Here is a 23,366-nt window from a genome sequence, read left to right on the forward strand (position 1 = left end):
ATAAAATAAATAAATGTAAGGGTTAAAAGTGACTAAATATATTTTAAAGTAAAAGTTTAATTAAAAATTTAAAAGCTAGTAATATTTAACTTAGTTTTATAACTATCTATTGAAGAACTGTTAAATTTATGCTTTACATAAAGTATAATATACCAAATTTCACATGTAAATCAATTTGCACACATATATAAGTGATGCAATAAAGATTTTAAAAAATCATTCAAAGTTGTATTTCTAGGACAAATAAAAGAATTTATAAATAAAAATATTTATGCATTTTATAATTATACTGTACACATTTTTTTTTACTATTTATGTATTGGGGATTTTTTGTGTGTGCATTTTTCAGATGCAATCTCTCTAAGTTGCCCAGGCTGCCCTCAAACTTGCAACCTTTCACCTCAGCGTTTTGAGTATGTGGGATTACAGTCATGCACCACCATTCTGGGGTTAAAATTCATCTTTAAGAAACTTATTTTGCTTAATACAATATTTTTTTTTTAATTTTGTGGTGCTAGAGATTGAACACAAGGCCTTGAAAACAGTATGCAAGTCCTGTGCCACTGTGTTATATCTGTAGCTCTCCAAAAAAAGTGTTTAACTAGCTACTACAACTAGATTATCAAATCATATATTACCAACATATTTTCTTTCCAGCACTTGACTTAATTAATGAGTTCACTAACTTTTGTAAGATTAAATGACAAGATATTAACTAATCTTATTTAAATTTCAAAGCGCACAAGCAGAAACAATGACAATCAAACATAAACAATATCCAAAAGGCCACCAATGGTCACTCACAAGCAAAAAGGAACATATCTTAGTTTATAAACTCAAGGTCTAGAAATAGACTGAAAGTCCCACACTCAAACTGTATATCTTCACTGTTTATACAGCTAAGATTATGTGTAGTTTGCATATCTTTCATAAATATAGTCAATGCTGCTACAGTTATATCCAAGAATATCACATGAGAGAAATTAAATACTAAGATTCTGTCAGTATTGTAGGTACACAAGATTATAATATTTAAGATAGTTTTGCTACCTTAGCTAACAAATCTTCCTCATTGTCCTTGCAGGTGATATCTACCTTCCATCTAAAATGTATGCCCTATTTACAAAAGAAGAATAAGACATTTTATGTTTTCATTTGCCCTCCAACCTACAACTGCAATGGTCATCCATCTCCTTCACCACCAAGGTCTTTGGAAGAACTGTCAATAATGAGCAGTCTTCAACTCCACACCATCCATTCATTTCTCAGTCAAATGAAATGAGGCTTCTAGTTCTCATACTATAATTCATTGAAACCACCATGAACTTAATACTCAGTAAATAATCCCTAAACAAATGGTGACAACAACAGAAACATCTCCTACATGTGTTATGTATTAATTCAACAGGATCTCCTACTTGCTCCTCTTTCCTAAACATTTTGCTGTACCTGAGAGTGCTTACCATCACCTCCACAACCAACTTCTCTTTTCCTGATAATTTCTTACTTTTTCCTCAATTCAGTTAGATACAATTTTCTCCAAAAATTCAGCCTTATTGCCAAGGTTTCATTGCTTATTTACGTCTTTCCTTCATACGCATACCCCTTAAGAAACTGCAACCCAATTCCCATAATTTCAATTATTTACTGTACCTATGGTATTCATCAGGAATATCTCCACCTCCTGACCACTATTCATTGCTATTTGGCTGTCCCATGCGGACCTCAAATGCAGCATAACCCAAACCGAATGCATTATCTACCATTATTCACATATCTGTTTGTGTTCTCACTTAAAGGGATGACAATCCAGAGCCCCCATTTCATCTTAACATCCGGTAAATGTTTTATTCTTTCCCCCTTACCTGTTCTAGTCCATCTTGCAAAAACCATTAACTGCATAACTGTGTAGATGTAGAACTGCCTTTACATCTGTCACAGCTTTTCTATGCCACTGCCACAGCCCTTGTGTGGGCCCTGACCCCTCCCCTGGCCTATTACAACAGTCCTGGTTGGATGACATTTTTTTTTCCCTTTCTAATCCTCCTTACACACTACCTTCAAATTCCTTTTTTCTAAAATTCAAATACAATCATGACACAGCCTTGCTTAAAAAAATACCTCTTATCCATAAATAAACTTTTTCTATATGATCCTGAATTGCTGTTCTACTCTTATTTACCATCACTATAGTAACTGCTATTTACTGGATAAACAATGGCTCCCATACCTCTGATTCTGCTCATGTTCCTTTTTCTATATCTTTTGAGTACTTCCTTTCCCCATTCTATAATTGTCAAAACATTTACCCTAGTCTTGGAAAATAAACAACAATCACCTTCCCAAATCTACCCAAACCCTCTAATCATAGTGTTTGTTTTTGTCTAAAATGAGCTAAACAAAGGTATATTGTTTTTGACCTAATCTATGCTAGAATTTGGCTTATTTTTCTGTAAACAGATTTCTCTGGATTGTTAGCTATTTCCCTAGATTTTTACACATTACATGATCTTAAATAATCATTCTCTTCCACATTAAACAGAACTACCTACAGCATCCCTTTTAATGGGAAAAATAACCCTCATTCCTTCATACATGGACAATGAATGAGTTCTATTAAAAATGCTAAAGGTCTAATGAACAACCACTGATTAAATAGTCACAAGTTTGTAAGGAGATATTCAGAAATGAAATAAAATTCATCAAAGCTTAGAAAAGACCACCAGTTTAGCCTCACTTATCCACTGCACATCTGCCTGACCACATTACCTTACTGTTCAAGTATCACTTTTACATTTCAATGTGGTATTCTATCAGATTAATGCCCAAGATATTCCAGCTGCACTGCAAGTGAGGGAGTGGACACATAGGAATATTATGCATGACTTGCATCATTGACACTGAGCAAAGGAAATGTGATTAGCACCAAATTGCATCTGACAGGGGAATCAGAAACCTGTCAAACACGATGACATGGATCCAATGTTTCTAAGGCAAAAGGGGGAATAAAGGAGCAGGGCAGTCTGGCATGGAGACAGCAATAAAACAACACAGCAATGATAAATTAATTCATTTACTTATGAAAAATTAGAGGCTTCCACACACAGCTCTCATTTATAATCTTGTCAATCTGGTTGAGTAAATAAAAAGGTTCTATGATATTAGTTGAAAACACAAGCAAGAGAAGGAAAATGCAATAATTGGATGCTGGGCTTTATCTTTAATCAAATACAATAATTTGGCGTGAGATGCAATGCTCTTTGAAAGAAATATTTCATGAGAGGATACATATATGTATCTCCTCTTGTGATCCTCTTTCTTGCCTAGAATGCAGAAGTGTAAAAATCCAGGCCTATGACCAGCGCTATGTGCTGTGCTCTGACTATTCAGTCACAGGGGCATTTAACCAAAAGCATATGTCATGGTGACCTTGGTGATTTGATTTCTGAAGACTCTGAGAAGGGAAACCATAAAACTCTGACTGAAATCTTCTGATACCAAGTGGTCATAAACAGTTATATAACAGGTTATGCTAGCAAATGTAGCCATCACTCTAAAACTCAGCGTATGCTGATAGTTAACAGTCTTATGAGAAAGCCTGGATGAACTTTAGGATTTTTAGGCGGTCATTACCTCGGACTTTGTAATTGTCCTTCCCAAGAAGGTTTTCTTACTTTGTGTATGGAAGGTGGGAAACTTTTTTTGCCCCCAAATTAACATGACTATAGGAGCAAATACAACCTAAGGAGCAGAAAAGCAAAAGAAATTCAAGGGATTCTCTAAAAGGAAGATCTTTACAGAGTACAAACTGACTGAAAAGTAAGGAATGCTTTATTTTTTTTCAAAATTTCTATTATAAAAGACACACTGATGGTAATCTCTCTCAAAAGCCTCCCCTTCACTTCAAACATGTTTATCCAGTCATTCTTGCCACCTTCTGAAGCTGCTCTGGAAGGCCTCTTTCCTGAGTATGTTCAGTTGTGCTACCCTGGCTGCCTTAATGTGCTGAATTTATTCAAAACATTTACTAGTCATGGTTACTTTGACTTTGAAGAAGAGCCCAAAGTCACAAGGTGCAAAATCTGGTAAATATGGTGAATGAAGACATACCACAATGTTCTTATGAGCTTATTTCTCTTTTGCATGACACTCAGTAGAAATATTTACAGTATTTTTGATTATGCCTCCAGGAAAGAAACTTCCAGAATAGCTTCAGAAAACAGCAAGAATGATGCACAAGTATGATGGAAATAAGGAAGAATATTTTGAGGGTAATCAATAGCAGTAAGTCTCTTACTTTCATAAAGTGTTTTAATTTAAATTCACTATATATTTTGATCACCCTTTGTAAATCACTGGCTAGAAAAGGTAGCTAAAGAGAATAGTTTTCAGGGCACAAAAACACTCTTAGGACCTATTCTTTCAAGTCTCCAAGAAAAAGTCTTTCCTTATATACAAATAGTCTTAGAAATTACTATAAGGTTTAATGCACAGATTATATTAAACATGATTAAATAAAATTCTTTTTATTTTTTTTTTTTGAGGGAAAAGGTTATTTCTTAGATAAAAGATGAGTTATACTTAAGAAGGGGGAAGGTCATATTGACTTCATATAATCCCAAACTGGAAATACCCCAGATCACCAACAAAAGACCAGACAGATAACTTGTGGAATATTCATGTAGTAGGCTATTACCAACATTAGTAAGGCTAACTACCAGTGTACCCAGTACTTGGCTATCTCTGAAGACATACTGAATGAAAGATGCCCTTACTTAAAGAAAAGAGAATTCATACCATATCATTTCAATAGAAAATAGCAGTTATTAAAAAACAAACAAACAAACAAGCAAATAAAACAGTGGTTGTCATTAGAGGCTCTGTGTTAACTGTGGAAGGTGATTTTCTGAGGTGCAGATAATGTCTCTAAGGGGCTGGCATTACACAGGCATATGCAGCTGTCAAAACCTTCCAGTGAGACACTTGACATCAGCACATTTCATCACTGATAAATTTTACTTTTAAAAAGGTCCTGTTATGGTGTGTGTCTAGATGGCCCCCAAAAGCCTCAGGAAGTCATCGGGCAGGCTTCTAGAGTTTATGAGTGACTCATGGTCCAATGCTGGGATTATGGGTGTGAGTGCCACTCTCACTCAGGGGCTGGTAGCTTGCATACAATATAAAGGGATGAAAGAGGCTTGCTCTCTGCCTCTCTTCCCTTTTTGCTCTTGCTGCTTTTGCTGTTTTCAGCCACCATAAACAATTGCCCTCTGCCATGTGCCACCTTGCCTTGGAGCCAGATGACTATGGACTGAAACCTCCACAAACTGTGAGCTAAATAAAGCTTTCCTTCCTTAATTCTCAGCATCAGGTATTTTGTCTCAGCAATGAAAGAAAAGTAACCAAGACAGAACCATCAACAATGTAGAGTTCTAAATTATGTATGTATATAATTATAATATCACAATAATTATATTTTTATAATATATAATGGCAGATATTATATAGTATATTATAGAGTACAGAAATGTAATGTGTTTATATACTTATGATGTACAATTTTATTAAAATAACATCATGTTAATTATATCATTATAAAAATTCTTTTGGGATAAAGTGTACTGATGTCTACACTTGGGGACATATCGAAAAATAAGATTCTCCAGGGATAGTGGAACAGAAGGATCACCCTGAGTTCAAATTTTTCCTGAACTACACAAACAGACCCTGTGTCAAAGACCAATAGATTGAAGAATGATTACAGAAATACATAGACAAATGATAATATGATAAAGTTAATAAAGGAAAATGTTAACTGTAAAATCTAGGTATTAAATAGATATGTCTCACCTGAATAATTATTTTAATTTTTGTGCATACTTGAAATTTCATAATAAAATGTTGAAAAAATTTTGGGGTTTCATAGAGTAAGTGAGTACTAGTTTTAAGGGAATACTGTATAGAAAAGGATCACAGGGTCAGAACAAGGCACCTGAGATGTACGTGATGCACTTAGTCCTGGGCAGAACAGGGGTGATGGTGAGTCACCCTTGAGACTGGGTGACTGAACCAGGTGAAACAGAAAAGTCATAAAATCTTTTGCAAAGGATGAATGGGATTTCAGATCTTTAAAAGGCACACTACCTTTTCATAACTTTCTCAAATTTTATGCTTCAGCAAAAACCAAGTAAAAGGGTATTTCCTGTGTGAAATTTCAAAGCAAACCTAGCAGGGAAATATCTCCCTTAGGAGAGAACACTATCAAGCATTATGATGTTTAAGAAACACGTTGCCTGTTTGTAATGCTTAAAATCCAACAGCTTTCATCTTACATTAAGAATGTTCTCAGAGGAGAAACTCAAAAGTATATATTTTACTTTTCCTTCCACTTATTTAAGTAAGCATTTATCTCTTCTTGATTCAGCTTGATTCCATAAAAAACTGATGCCTCACACGGGGATATTCATCAAACTTAAAAAAAAATACAGCAGGTTACATAGTATTACATGCTTTATGTTGTAAACTTTATTTTAATTGTATTAACCAATAATGCAAATGCCTATCCACTATTCTAAGAAAAGGCTTTCACTATTCCAGACTTGAAATTCTAATAACTAACTGGATTGAGAGAATGAAAATACAATTTCTCTTAGTATTACCATTGCCAAAGTTCACTAGTAATGATGAACAATATCTTGTGTTAGCCAGTATGCACAAACCATTTATACCTATAATCCTTAACGCCCTTCAGATCCTAAAACAATTAGCTTATATTTGAACAACAAATGAAATTACCTGAATAAAAGAAAAATATCTGTAACTCACTACAGCCTTACTTAGTGCTTTTCTGATACAAATTACAAAAAGAAATTGCAAGCTGTTAAAATTTTATGCCTAGATTACAAACAATGGGAACTCCCAAATATATATCTCAGTCTAGATCTCTATTCCAAATTTTAGCCTTTATTCACAATGTCCAGAGCCTATCTTCTGATGGCAGTCACAAAATCTGCAACTTTTTGCTCAGTAAATCAAGTCATACCTCCAATTCCTCAGGACAAAAATATCTGTACCATCTTTAGCTTTTCTGTTTCCAACACCATGCATCCACTCAATCATTCAATCAACCCTTAATACCCAAAATAGAAGTCACTATTATGTCCTCCCAGACTTACTCCTTTGGGCTTCTTGAAAGGATTCTAGTTTCCACCCTGCACAACCTCTAACCCCACAGGATGCAGCAGGACTATGACAATGTCAGTTAAAAATCCTTTAAGGCTTCTCATACTGCAAAATAAGTTCTTAGAATAACACACAAGATCCTATTTGATTCACCCACCAAGAAAGACCTTATCATTCCCCTTCTTATATTCCTGTGTTCATTCTTGAGTTCACTGAGGACATTTTAAATGTTGCACATTGCATTCTGTGAATGCAACAGAAAGTGCTAATATATATGATTAGGAGTAGGGAATTAAATCTAAAAATCATCTAGAAACTTCAAAATAATCATATACCTATAACATTATTTTAATGATGGTATTACCAGTGAAGCAAAGTTTTCTTTTTTACAAATGCATGAAAAACTCTTATATCTAGAAGTGTTCTGCATGAAAGGTGAAAAGGATATAAGTGTGTATCACCTGACCCTAACTTTTTTTTCTTTTGTACTGGGAATCAAATTCATGATCTTGTGTTTGCCAGTAAGGCACTGTCTAATTGTTTAGCTTTGGAAATAAACAATCCAATGTCTTTCCCTTGAGTTATTTTGAAAATCTATTTGTGCCTGTGTACACTGTTATCATGCCCACTCTCCCTTGACTGAAGTTATCTATAAAATATGACCAAGGCAGCTACTGGACTTGTAACCAAACACACAAATCCAAAGAGGACACTTACGGGTCCACCACTTAGCCTTATAGCATCAAATGCACAGCCACAAACCACAAATGAATTTTTAATTGTTCCATATTTGGTTTTTACAGTGGTTTGAGATAAGCAATTATGAAAGGCATTTTATTTGTCTAATGTCATTAATATGCATTAATGACAATGAAACCACAGAAAAACCTTGTGATCAGGGCATCCTGAGTATTAATTAAAGAGCTGCTAAAAATCTCTGCAGATATGAGTTTTGAGGAAGATCCGAGCTAGTTATTATTTTATTTTTTAATTTTAAAAATAAAAGGAGGACAACATTAACAGACATAGTTATTATTTTAGACATGTGACTCATGGCATGTGATTCTGAGGAAATTAAGCTCTCTAAAATATTTTTACTTTTATTGGTAATATTTTCATGCTGAAAGTAGAATTTTAATTCACTTAACATCAGTGGCATTTCTCAATATATATCCCTGAAAATTCTATATCTATGTCTATGTCTACATCTATATCTATGCACTGTGCATATTTACATGTAAAATTACATGGCAAAATAATGGTTATTCAAATGTCCATAATTTCAAAATTTCTTTAATTGATGTATAACAAATTTCAGCATTACAGTTATTACCACAGGAATAACAGAAATTAATTATAAACTTAAAATGAAACACAGCTTCATTTTGGGAGAGGCTTCTCTAGAGAGAGAACTTTTCTAAAATTAAAATTAAATTTAGTAGTTAGAGAGTTTATTCAGTGTAGAATGGGTCCTTTGATGAAATAAAAAGTGATATAATTTAACTTGGAGGGGGAAAATAAAAGAAGGTAGCTAGAAGAATATATGTTCCTAAAGGAATATTTTTAAAGGAATTAACTAATCATGTTCTGTATTTCCATTAAGAAAATGTTTTCCAGATGTTACAAGTGTTTCCATGGGCCATTTGCTTAGAGGCACAGCAAGGGTGCAGATTCATAGAATAATTTTCCCTGTACGTGAACCTCTTCACTCCGTCCAGAGACCTCAAGTAGGTAAAGGAAGGGATGTCTCATGTTGCCCCTACCTGCTCTGTGCTCAAGAGTTTGGTTGGTGGTGTGCCTGTCATTACTCCTGAGAATGGCAACCCAGTCCAATCTCTCCCTTTGAAAATGTGCTCAGCTGTGGTTTGGAACCCCATACTTCTAGGCAGCCTCTGGGCAGGAGACTCTCTGTTTGAGAGCACCTGATGCCCTGGCCTGAGCACCAAGACACTGGCCAACTTCAGCTGGGCTGCGGGTTTTCTCTGTCCTACTGTCTGGCCCTGAACTCCTTAGCTTTCCTTCCTTCTCTCTGTACGGTGCTCCTAATCTGGGTACAACTAAGTCATGTCGCTGTTTCTGCAGGCTGGGTGGGAGGGTGTGTGGAGGTTTTGTCTGACTCTCGGGCAGTGATTATGTTGGCCCCTCCTCTCCTCATCTGCAGGAGGCAGCTTCTCAACTTCTCCTCCCTGGATGTGGCTGTCATTTCTGCTCTTATAGTCAGACAGCTCAATTTCTACCATGTCATTTTCTTGCCTCTTTTCACTCTTTTTTCCTATTCATGCTGTCATTAAACAGAATTAAAATGATTATGAAGGAATTTCAATTAAACTGCAGAAAATCCTTGTGACTTTCTAAGAATCAGTGCAAAAGCATCAACCAACCCTTATTGAGGACACATTTGCAGAAGGAGACACCTAGCCAGAAGGTTCCACATGTTCTTGGTTTGCGACATCTTTAGTGTCTTAGTACCGTTTGCATAGTGCTTTTATACCAAAGTACAGTAAATACCAACTAATTCTGTTAAATAGGAAGGTCCACACAATCTGATTATTTCTGGGCTACCAACTTAGTAGCCATTTAGAAACATAACACACGTGAATTGAACAAAATCATAGTTTCAATTAATTCTCAATCACAGTTACTAAAAGAATGTATATGCCTGTTAGGCATTGCAGAAATTCTTAAATTAGATACACCACCCTCATGTCCTGTTACATGATGATTTTCACATGGCACTTGCTTTATTTAAACTGATGAAAACTCAGTCTTGTAAAGGGTATCCTCCCAAACAGAGCATGATCTATATTGTAACTGAACTCCCATGACTGGCAATCCATGTGTTTCTCAGAAGATTAAAATGTTGTGCAGCACCCTGGTGAGTTTTTGGTGGGCCACTGCATACTTGCTTCATGATTTGGGAACCACAGGAACTGTTGTTCTGAGCACTTTTGCATACATTATCTCATAACCCAATGGTCACAAAGTCAGTACTGCCATCAGATGAAGAAATTAAAGCAGTATTATACACTCCCTTTGAAAACAGGACTCAATTCCAGAGACTTGTAATTCTAGAACCCAGGATGGTCACAGAACTATAACACAGAGCACACACACATTTGAAAGATACAATGGAATATTCATAAAAATTATGAAAGTTTGCTCATTGAATTGGTGGAAACAAATCTATCTTTCTACAATTGTTAGACAGAGAATTTGCTGATTGATGAAGTTTCTCCTGTGAACACAATATTCAACGCAATATAACATTTTAGAAAACATTATTTTGAGCAAGTTGAATATCTGAAAACTTCACTTTATAGACATATGATGCTCATTTTACTTGTCAGCTAAATTATCATCAGTGGGCTGAATTCATTTCCATGATAAATGATAATAGCCCCTTTGAAAGTCATCACTTTAAGCTTCCAAACACCCATTTGTTATATTTAGTATTCAGATTAGCCAGGTGAACATGAAGGAACCCTGATAAATGCAGAGAAGGGGGCAAACCAGAGCTGAAATAAAATATGATCTACGATAAGGCTGGAGATAAGTGAAAGAACTCGAACATTCCTCACTACTCCCACTTAGTTTTCTTTTTTAGCTATTTCCAGATAAAACATTTAATATTTTATCCCTTTGTTGTCAATCATTTGACGGATTTTCCAATGTTCAATATCAAATGGTATTTTGTGCATTTTAGAAGACCAAGTTTTGATTGTCTTTAATGAGTACATCTTTAAAACAAATCTGCTCAAAATAAAGTTAAAACATATATACTTACACTTTTGAATTTAATGCAACTGTTGTATTCACCTACATAAAGCCATATGAAACTCAAGACACAGATACAAATGATCTCCAAATAGTTAATATTATAACAAATGCAAGTTTAAATCAGTTGTGTACTTCCTGCTATGGATTAGTCCTTTAAAACAATGTGGAGAAGATCCAAAGGTATGAAAATAAGTGAACAAAAGGCATCATTAGCCTTGCCTCAAAGAATATAAACCAAGAAGTGGCATCATTTCTCAATCTCCAAGCACTTCTATGTTGCATTACTTTTTCAAACTTCGCAAATGTATATATGAAGTATTATTTCAATAGAGACAAAGTATTATTTTTCTTTTAAAAAAATTCCTTTTTTTGAAGAACAATTGACAAATAAAATTATGCATATTTAAGGTATTCAACGTTTTGAAAATACATATATATACACATATGTAAATGATTATGAAACCAAGCTTATTACTGTTGATCACCTCACAAAATTAAATTTTCTATTTTATTTCCTTAAATTTTCAAGTAAGTTGTTGCTACTGATGGATACCTGCAATCAGTTATGACCTTCTGTTGGTCTGGCAAACAGGCACATATTCTCTGAGGTACAAATACCAAGGCTTACAATGCACCTTTAGTTCATCATGGAAAAGCACTGTTGTACACAAAAATGAAGTTGTCTGAGTCAAATGGCCAAATTTCTGGTCAAATTTTTTATTGATAAATGGTGAAATCTTCAGAAATTCAAAATAGAAAACTTTTCCAAATTATTAAAGATGTAGTAATAAGATTTAAATCTCAAAATGATATAGAAACTAAAAATACAGGCAGCATCATGATTTTAGTCACTGCTACTCTCTAGACTCCCATGTAGGCATGATGAGACCTGTGTAGGATGAATGGCCTAGCGCATCAAAGATGACCATGGTGGCTTCCAGACCCTGGGCACCTCCGTCTAGTTGGCATGGGTTGGGCAAGGTACACATAAGGTCACAATGAACACCAAATTCCCTCTTTAACCTGAGATCAGCTAAACACCTACTTCCACCCACGGCGCCAGCCCAATGGAAACAACTCTCTGCTAAACATTGCTTATTTGTATACCTATTTGCTCATTTGTTCTCTCATTAGTTCAAGGAGCACTGAGAAAGACAGTGTGTGATAGCTGAAATGCTCACAGATACATTAACACAACTAAGAACAAAAGAAGTGATAATTTAAGTGCAATGTGTGAGGCTATTAAAATTGTCACATTTACTTAATCCAATTATTAGAACCCATATGATTAGGTACAACAAAGATCCTATCCTTACAGGTATCTTGTTCATAAGTTTAGGCAAATCTTTAATTTTTTTCTCTCAGAAGCTAAGTATCTTAGGATTGTTTCTGACTCATCGTTTTTTTTTTTCTCTTTGTCAGATTTTCTTGCCAATATTTCATTGATCTTTATCTAGACCATCACTTCCCTTAGCTTGAAAGTACAAATGCAATGTATCTTTCACTTTGCTTATCCCGATTTTCTTGACCTTCAATTTTCTGGTTCCTAGACATTCCTTCTTCACATAATTTGCCTCCTCCACCAATAAAAGCTCTATTCTAAAAAAAAAAAAATGAAGACCACCAATGTCCATTTTTTAAGATCTCAGCTAAACTACACATTACACTAAGGAAGAGTATCAAATTCTCAATGTATTTTATAAGACTTACTTTCATTTATAACCTCACATGTATTTTCCAACTATATACTCTATCTTCCTCCTTGAGAACATTTTATTTGTACTGTCTTTTTAATGCAGTAGCAGAGGCTCACCAGTATTCCTCCTCATTCATTAGCTAATCACCTAAACAGCACATATACTCCATCCTTTTCTCCAACAGTGACATAGCTCATGATAACTTCTGCCTGAACACTTTATTGATGTTATTCATGCTATGTTAAATGACTTTAAAAGTGCTTTAAAGAATCTACATGTCTACAAACAAAGAAAATCTTGCATTAATTACAGTAGATTTGTGCACCAGGGTATTTTATAAGGAAAACAACCATTCCAAAAGTAAAATCACCCATGTTCCTTATTAAAATTACGTAAACTAAGTTAAATTCCTTCCAAAACTCTAAAGAACCGAGAACTCCATGCCAGAATAGTTAATCGATACTAAAATTTGAATGTACAAACTTCTGGCTAAGGGTTTTCATTATTTTCATTTTACATGCGAGGACACCAAAGTATCGATGAGCTAAGAGGCATATCTTTAGATCATAGAACTAAGACCCGTAAACCTCTCACACAAATCCAGTCACCTGGCTCCATAATCTGTGTCTATGAACACTGTGTTATATATTTATCAACATGTAATAAGTACAACTTCTAAGATTAATACACTGTACATTTCTTATTTCTTGAGAAGAAACACTAGCAAGTACATAGCATATGCTATCATTCTTATATGAATGATTTCCATGCATATTTATGTTCTCACTTCTCATTTATGAAACACTACTAAAAATGCTTCAATAAACAAGTGTGATTGTCTCTTTATAAAATGTTTATTTTAATTCTATAGAGTAGATGTCTAACCATGTAGTTTGTGTATGTCATAGTGTGAATTTTCCATTTTAACAGAACCAAATTAATTTGCCAAATATTTGTACAAATTTATAGTCCTCACAAAAGTGCCCTTCCTTATCTTTTTAAATGAGGTCTAATTTTGTGTATTATTGCTAACACATAACTTTGAACCCTTCTGCAGATTCATGAGATGCCTAAAGTCCTTGTAATAAATTCCCTTTGGCTTAATTTATTTACTTGCAACAGAAACTAGTTCTGCTGAAGAACATAACATAATATGAATCCACCCAACTATTTTACCACCCAGTCTAATGCTTTTATCTCACCCACAAAATCTCAGGAAAATTTATTAATTATTTGTCTTTAACACATTTCATCCGGTCAAATATACTCTCTCTATGGAAATTCTCACATGACTTAATCTAGACCTGTAGATAAAGGAATCTTAGATATTCTGGTTAGATAATCTTTTGGGATCTTCATTAGGCCTTAATTATTCTTTTAGATGCTCCTGCTAATTTATTTGGCCTGCAAAGAGTCTGAGACCTATACAAGGATGGCAGGAAGCCCACAAAGTCTAGGCTCCCATGCAAAATTTTTCCATTCAACTAAGCCAATCTCTTCTATTCTTCTGCATTTTACGGATTTTCATTCTTTGTTAAGCATTACACAAATGCTAAAATAACATTTTTGTACAGAAGGAGCACACCATTGATTTGCCTCCAATAGGTAACCCCAGAAAACATTTTAAAAATTTTAATTTAATTTTAAAATTTTAAAATTTAATTTAATTTTAATCTCTCTACTTGGTAGAAGAGGTTAAAGGTATTACTTACATTGTACTGTCTTGCAAGCCTGGTTCATAAGAACAGTGGTCAAAAAAGAGATGATGTTTTAGTTCAATTTCTTCTACTTTGTTCAGGAACTCAGGCAACTCACTTACATGAGATTCAATTTCACCTTCAAAATGTGATAATTATACTTAAGTATATTTAAATTTCCTTTCCCTCAAATTTTTTTATGATTCAATGATTACAAAGTCTTAACATGTGCTCATATTTCTGAATTTCCTTATTACTTCCTTTGCTATCGTTATTCTCCTACATTAAAAACTCAAAGAAGGAAGAGACCATATCTTTTTAACTCACTTAGTATAAGATAGCATCGAGGGACTTAGGAAATGCTCTAAATTATTATGATAGACAGACTGGTAACAAAATAATTTTCAGGGAATCCAGAGGATGTCAGGAACAGGGAGAAGGACACTCAAAAAAAAAAAAAAAAAAACAAAAAACAAAAAAAAATACTCCTAGATAGACACTTACTGAACTCTGAATCACATAAAAAAGCTTTAGCTGAGTCCAGTATTCCCTTTTATTCCTATGAAGAATGACACAGTAAAGTTTTCTGAAAATAATGAATTATTCTGCAGTATTAGCAGGGTACGTTAGAGAAATTAACTGTACTGAGAATTTTCCTCCAGAGGGATTTTATGACATAATTTACATTCCAATGAAAATGCAAAACTAGATGGTATACTAAAATTGATGTTTTAAAGACAAGAGCTAAAAGCAAGATCCTACGGATTCAGATCATCTGTCCTAGGTATTTTCTTAGTTGTTGAAAAAAGCTTACATGTTTTTTCATTTTCCAAAAGAAAATAGCATTTTTGTTTCTACTTTTTAATATACCCAACTCTTGAGAAATGCTAACCTTTCTAATAATCTTCATTATCTGTAAATAGCATACATCCTTGAGGATATTATCCTGAGCACCCTAACTCAAATGGTTTAGGAAACTACGCAGATTTTGTAAAAATCTAATGTAAAATGTTTAACATGGAGGAGAACTCTCCTTCCACCGTATTTATTCATTTACACACATACACACACACACACACACACACGCTCATGCACACATACAGCGAAAGGAGAAACAAAGGAATAAAAGGGCTTTTGCATTTTGGGGGGGGGTACTGGCAATCAAACTCACAACCTCATGCTTGCTGGGTAGGCACTGTGCTGCTGAGCTACATCCCGGCCCTTGGCTTTTGCACTCTAAATGCCATTTTTAGTGTGCATATGATGATAGAGGTATTATGTATTCCAAAGTGTGTTAAATCTAAGTCAGTTGCATTCTGACTGGAGTCCCCATTTCAGATCCATACACAGAGAAGACAAGAACAGACTGCATTTTTCCCTGTTTGACGAATGGTTACTATGACTTCCAAATAACACACCGTGTCCTATGCACTTAGCCATATAAAAAAGATTTAACTGATTACACAGTCTGGATGAGGAATAAAGGTATGGTACATAAGTCACAAAGTGTGAGTGGGAGTCATCTGCTAACATGTAGAAAATCACTGGTCAAAACAAAGTCGTGCGACAACTACTGTATCCTTCCTGCTCCCTTTGCCTTCCATTTCCTCTTTTTGAAAGGCATCTAAATTCTGGCTTTCTTGGATTAATCTCTAGAAAGTCTTATACAGGTCATCCTCATTTGTTTCTACTGACTGCACTTTTCCATGAATGTTTTAAGGTGTAAAACACTGCTGGACAGTTGCCACCAGAACTATTATTTTCCTGTAGCTTATTTAAATTATGTATTGACTTCATTCATCTTGAATAACTGAAGGAGCCACTGCCCAATGAAATCTCATCTCAACACCTTTTCTCTTCCCAGGCACCCACTGCACAGGCAGTCCTTGGATACAGCAGAGCTGAGATGCTTTTTCCTGTAGAGATGGAATATTCACTCTTCTGAAAGTTCTTCCAGAGGGAAAACAACTCCCTTTTCTTAAAAAAAAAAAATCCCTATATCCTGCATAAGTTAAAAAATGGATACATGCAATAGTCCAGAATGTATTTACATTTGGATACTTTAATATTTTTATTTTCAAACAATAAAGCCATTTCGATTCCTTAGAAATGTTTTTAAAAATCCACTATTGATTGACTCATTGATTGATGTTTTTAAGACAAGGTCTTGCTATATAGTCCACACTGGCCTCGAACTTGTAGCGATCCTCCTGCCTCAGCCTCCTGAGTGCTGGGATTACAGGTATACACCACCATGCCAGGCCAAAACCATAATTTATGAAACATAGTTTCTGAAAAAGAATTACAGGTAGGGTGGGCGGGGAGAGAACATGCTCACATTTCACACCAGTGAAGAGCAGGGAGGTGTGGCCAGAAGCCTTACTTCCTCTTTTCTCTCTTCTACCATGCCAGACCCCATTGATCCCTTCCCCAACACAGCTAGTAACTATTGCTGAGCACATGATGTCCTGGCACTGCTCTGGTTGCTTCTTCCTCTATTTAGGTTTGCTTTCACCTGGTTGAACTCAAGAGAAGGAGAAACATTTAAGTACTGCTACGTACTGTAGCTTTCTTCATGTTCTCTCCGTGAATTCTCATAATGATGCAGCAATTTAAAGTTTACATAATTTTTCTTAGGGACATAAAGAAAGACAGTGACACACAGAAATTAGTTTCAAGTTTATCTCACTCCAAAGACTGTACTCTTTTCACTTTGCTGCGCTGCCAATCCAAGTCTTTAATTGTATTAGAAGTTAAGGGTGTCACTGAAGTACTACTAAATTCAGTGTATCAGTGATGCAGTAATACTCTTTACCCTGAATGTGTCTGGAATAACAAAAGTGAGGAACTGAAGTGTCATGGGACACATAAAAGGTCATCAAATGGAGTGATGGTCATCAACCTTGCATTAAAAATTTTAAAACACCTTTCATGGATATTTCAGGACTTCTAACTTATGAGCTGAAATTAAAGGCACTGTAACAAGTATAATTTATAGATAAGTATAATATGATAATAGAAAATTTGCTTTTTAACTAAGATATTTAAAATTAAAAAAATAGAAGGGTGACACATAGGATTGAAATTATACAGATTTCCCAAAAGTATCTGATATGGTTCTTTGAAAAAGGATTTACATAGAAATAAATAAGCCCCAAATTAGTGGAAGATATGTGGAGTGTATTATTAATGGGGTAAAGAAATTTAGACTAACTTCAGGTCTATGGCCTCCATCATGAAACAGTTAGACATGCTAAGGATCAGTATTTAAATTAACATGCTTACTAATATATTATTTTAATGTCCCTGGGTGAGCAGTGATAAAGTTAAATTATTTAATTAGTAAGTCCATCCTAGGCTATGTGAAGAATGCAGAAATAGTTTAACAAAAGAAACCAATGAAGACTTTTAAAAAGTTTAATAAAGAGCAATATTGAGTTGAATTAAAAGAACTGCAAAGCAATTATTTAAAAAAAATGAAAATCTCTTTTATTCTAAAGGTACAATATACTCTGATGCCAAGATTTCAAAACTCTTGAGTATGTTACAGATCAATGATTTTCTTTCAAGTAGCATCCAATAGCAATAGGATACTGCAGCACAGAGAAATTACAAATAGTAGACCAAAGGATGGTGATTAGACATTGACAACATAATGAGTAACCTCAGCACTAAAGCAAGATTGGTCACCTAATTTTAAAGGAAGTTCTATAGAAACTGAAAACATTGTATAGCTCTGTAAGTCTCCTCTATTTGCCACAGTAGTTTAAAGCTTTAGCTGCTATGCAGCGGAAATGATGGTTGGAGGCAAAATAAAATTTACATATAAAAGGCCACTGCAATGATTGCTTTTTTAATGAAAAGGTAGAGCAGAAGAGATAAAGATAGAATCATATTAACTCTTCATTTTATTCTAGATCAATAATAAAAGAAGGAGAAAACTTTTCAGGAAATTAAACAACAGAAAATTTGTGAAGCAATTAGGGAGCTTTCTCTTGCACCATCTATGGTATCCATGGTTTGTGGAATTCACAGTATCAAGAAGTTATCAATATAAACAACACTATTAGGCTTCAAAGAATTTTAAATTTTAGCTAGTTGTAATGACTTTAGCCGACCATAGCTATATAAAACAAAATAAATTAAATTTATCAAATGACAATCCCAAGGCCTGTATTGATACTACACAGGGATAGAAATTCATATTCATTATGTGGAAAGACCCTTCCCTGGAGGAGTGTGGCAAGACACCTTCAGAAAGAATGTGATGGAGGGGGAACTCTCTCACACTCAGAAAGGCAACATGGCTCAGTTCTTTCCTAGATACCCATGTGTAGTTCTAGCACTGCTCTGTAACAGACTGTACTAAATCAGTCTGTGGTATTATAGTGTGCTACCATTTATAGGAGACAAAGACAAAAACCTTATGAAAAGCAAAATCCTGCCACACTCGAGGTTCAGCATTTTTGGTATGAACCTACTCAACCCCGGGACAGCATAAATACACAGTACTTTCTGGAAAAAGCCTCATTGTCTCACCTTTGTGCGAATCCTGCTACAATAAAACACCGTGTCCAGAGCTTGATGCTGAGCCTATCCATGCTGTCTGCTGTGTGTTTTCATTTACTATAAATAGCAAAGTAACTTTTTAAAAAGAGGATAAAAATTTTAAAAAGCATTAAAAACAATACAGAATTTGAAAACAAGATGATAGGAAATCATCAATGGTTGTTACAGTACATATTGTTATCTTCAAAGTAGTTGTTCAGATTACCAAATATAGGCATGCAAATTGATAAAAAAAAATAAGCGTTAACTGTTCCTCACAATAAACCAACAGAGACTAGTAGTACAATTATCTTGTATTTTTTTTCCTTTTTTCTTTTCTCCATTCTCTCATCCCAGTTGCTCTTTCCTTTTGAGCAGTTTCTTTCCCTTTCATAATATCTACTGTCCCTTTCAGATTTTATTTACTCTTTCAGTTTCTTGCACTAGGGAGACAATGCAATGGTTACACATGCAAGTCTGATTTACTTCACTTGTATGGTCTCTAGCTGCATCCATTATATCATGTTTAAGAAATAAGAAAAGACCTACTTTATTCAAGTTGCTGCTACTTGTTTACAAATCAAACTTCTATTTCTCATCCAAGTGTTTTCTTAGTTCTACAAATAATCTAAGAGAATAGCAACTTTTCTCATGTTTAAATATAGGTACTCCCTTAAAACTAGAAGATCTATCAGACTCAAAGGAAAATGGCTTCTCTGGCTTTTCTGATAGAACTATTAACACCACCTTCTCACTCAAAAACCTCCACAATCTAAACATAGCTACCCCAGTGAGTTCTCTTTCTAAATGCTTGCTGCATCCAGAAAATGTCCTGGAATGTTCTTTATGACATCATCACCTATCATTTCTAAAATATTTGAATGGAAACCAGCAGTTCTATGATGACCAATCTACCATGAAGCTAAAAGCTGTGGAAAGGAGCTCAGAGAATTTAGGATACATTGCTGGCTATATCACTTCATTTTATTCAATATAGGAGTGATTAAAACTTAAATCTTTAAATTAGAAAAAAACTCATTATAGCAAAAGATATATTGCCATTAATCCTCCTTGCTGGTAACACACTTACCTCATTGTTCCTGCAACTTTCTGAAGCAGTTCTGTAAGTTTTCTTTCGTGACTATCTTTATGAGGAGTGAGCAAACCTGTGGTGAATGTTGCTGCTGAGTTCCATCCGATGGAAGGACAGGCTTGTAAAAAGCATGATGGTGTGTTCTCACACACTATTCACCAGGTCTGGCACCATGTAACTTCTGGCTTTTCCTCAAAGTCCCAAAGACCATGAAAGACAAGCATTTTGAACTGATTCAGGGTATCAAGGCAGCCATGTTAGTGCAACTAAAGACACTCACTCATCAGAAAGGACTTCCAGAACTGCTTCAGAAAGTGACAACTGTGTTCAAAGCAAGGGCAAATATTTTGAGGAGGATTAATGTGAATGTGCATTTTATTGTAATACATTTTAAAATTTCAAACACATACATATTTTCTGATCATACCATGACCTAGGAAGAGATAAATTAAAGTTATTCAAGACAATCCCCTCCTCTGAAAGCAAGCTATTTCATTTAAAGATATATTTAGGACATAACTATAGGGACAAATAGAAAATTATTATTTGTACACCTCATTTAGCTACTCAGGAGGTGGTACTGGATCTTTATATTTCAATCTAAGGCCTAAAATTTAGATTTTAATATCACAGGTAAAGATATTGATCAATTAACTCATAGAACCACTTAAAGTAAAGCATGTCTTAAATTTTCAATACCTTGGTCACTTTTTCTTCTGCAAAAGATCAATCTCCCAATTTCCTACTATCTGTCTTTTATTTTGCTTTTTATTTATGTTTTGGTTTTCTCACAGAACTTTAAAAGGATGTTAGAAGTAGTCTTCCTTGTCTAATCATGGTTGCTGCTTGACTGACTACCACAACATTCCAATTACCATGCAGAAAGCAATGATCTATGTTCTCTTGATAAATTTTTGGCCTAGTTCTTTGATCTGATCTCACTATTAAGTTGATCCCTTTGAGGTTACTTAAGCATCAAAACCCAGAATTTTAACAAGGAACACTTGTGTGATGTTTTGTATCTTGACTGTATCAGTAGCAATATACTGGCTGTGACACTGTTGCCCTTTTGCAATATGTGACCATTAGAGGAAATGGGGTAAAGAGCACACACGACCTTGCTCTATTATTTCATGCAACCATATGTAGTTCTACAATTATCTCAGAATAAAAAATGTAATTAAGATTTAAAGTTTAGAGTATGGCCCCATTGGCTCTTCCTCTTTATTTCTGATCATTACTCTCATTCTAAGAGAAAAGTTATTACTAAAAGGAGATAAGCCTATATACATAGTGGCCTATAACCTGAAAAAGTACATGAAGTATACAAAGTATATTTATGCAACTATTTACCAACTCTTAGTCTTCCAAAACTTAGCCATTACACTAAGTTTTAAATGAGAAACTACTTATAAAATAAAGATAAAGTATATCAGTCCCTCAAAAGCCCCCAAATTCTGGTATGTCTAAGACCTGATCACACACAACAAGGCCTGGAGAGTTAAATTATAAATATATTTGTAAAGACCCTCTGAATTTTCAGGTTAAAAGTATTTCAAAACTAAAAACATTAAAGAAAAACCTCTTTAAAAAGAATGTCTATGAAACAGTTCACATTAATAATGCCAATATGTAATTAATTTCCTTATTATTCACTTGTTAAACTTCTTTTTCAACCTCTCTTTTCCCTATATGTGCAATTAACTGTTAATATACAGCTAATCCTTGGTAATGTTTTGGGATACCTTCCAGACTCCAGATTTCCTAAGATAATATAAAAACTATATAAAGAGCTGTTAGACAGTATTTAGGAAATAATGAGAAGAAAAAGTATCTGTGCATGTTCATTCAGTACAAAGAATTTTAGTATTTTCCACCTGCAACTGATTAAATCAACAGAAGAGGAAGCCATGGATATAAGTGCGCATTCTGATATGGGGTGGAGAACACACACACCACACAGAGGTTTTATATCTAGACAGACGCTTAAAGCCCTTCTTATTTTATGACCACCAACAATGAGGCTCTGCCTTGGTCTCAGATACTCAGAAGAACAACGATATTAACCCTGGGTAAGCATTAGAAAACCTTTCCTAAATGTAAGGACCTGGCAGAATAGATATTTTTCAACTCCTTTCCTAATTAATTTTTTAATAGGACCATGCTCATTGCCCCTCAAATTGTAGCTCTCTTTCAAGAAATAAATATTAATAAAAATAATATTGATGACTATTTCAATTACTAACACAGATCACGTTCTTACAAAGTGCAAAGAAATGTATGACGTGACACATACATGTTGCAGTTTGTTTCCTGAAATCCCCGTGGCACTGTAGGTTCTGAAAGTCTGCATGGATGGGACAAACATGTCCACGCTGCCACCACTAGACACATTTACAAGTCTAGCCAGGCAGCCTGACTCCACAGTGCACTGTACAACACCCTAAATGAACATCCTGGGCACAAATGGAGCCAGGTCTAATTCCCTTTTTGTTAATTTCACTAGTTATTCAGTGCAAAAGTCCTTTACTTTGCTGGTACCAAATTCACCCCTCTTTACACAAGCTAACCTCCAGTTATCTCATTTAATTAATTATTCCAAGTAGAACCAAGAATAATAATATTACCTGGATTTGTGGAACCCCATTTCATAGAAGAAATGAGCACCAAAGTACAGTGTCAAAGGTCACATAGCTGAAAGTTGGCTAACTACAGGGTGAAGAGATCGTGCCTCCACATTACAAAGCCAAAGTGCTTCGAGTTGGAGAAAATTCATAAAGAATTTATTATGCTCAGATTTTATTTAAGGGGAGTGTTTACTACATAGCCAAATCTACAGTAATGTTCTTTGTGCATTGTTGACCATTTCTGCTAAAAACAAACAAACAAACACACGTACTGCTTTCAGGAAGACTTTTTGACTTTTTAACTCAAGAAATATTTTCTTTAATGTAATTATTTCTACATTTTTTGCTACATGGTTTCTTACTGCACATATTCTTTCAATTTCTACAGTAAAATGTTTTCTGAAGTGAGTTTAAATAGAAATATGGAGTCATAGTCACAAAGAATAAAATGAAGAATATAATATTCTTAAAGCACAATGAAGTTAGTATTAGTTATTTTCTTTTACAATTCATTCACTTAATTTTAATAGATTTGCATAAAATTGTAAATTTTTAGTAAATAATTCTGAAAATATTGTTACAATAGTAAAGCTGGTGGAAAAATAAAGGTACATTTAAGAAATATTAATATATAACATTTAATATATGATAGATTAAAGAAGACTAAATTTAATTGGGTTATACATCTTACTTTTGTGGATTTTCTAAATTATATTCTGAGTTTTTTTTTTTTTTTTTTTTTTTT

The 23,366-nt window shown here is 34.4% G+C and overlaps 1 protein-coding gene and 1 long non-coding RNA gene across 2 annotated transcripts in view; one reads left to right on the forward strand and one right to left on the reverse strand.

The window, feature by feature from the left end:
- Pard3b (par-3 family cell polarity regulator beta) overlaps positions 1 to 23,366 on the reverse strand; it is an 864,914-nt gene that overhangs the window by 658,406 nt on the left and 183,142 nt on the right. The gene's annotated exons all lie outside the window — the stretch shown is intronic.
- LOC102020209 lies at positions 3,815 to 16,472 on the forward strand. The gene is made up of 3 exons (XR_262930.1): positions 3,815 to 4,284; positions 8,786 to 8,909; positions 16,218 to 16,472. It is a non-coding gene; the product is annotated as an uncharacterized LOC102020209 (long non-coding RNA).

This window comes from Chinchilla lanigera, unplaced genomic scaffold (genome assembly GCF_000276665.1).
Source record: "Chinchilla lanigera isolate Chin_1 unplaced genomic scaffold, ChiLan1.0 scaffold00056, whole genome shotgun sequence".
Lineage (NCBI taxonomy): Eukaryota > Metazoa > Chordata > Mammalia > Rodentia > Chinchillidae > Chinchilla > Chinchilla lanigera.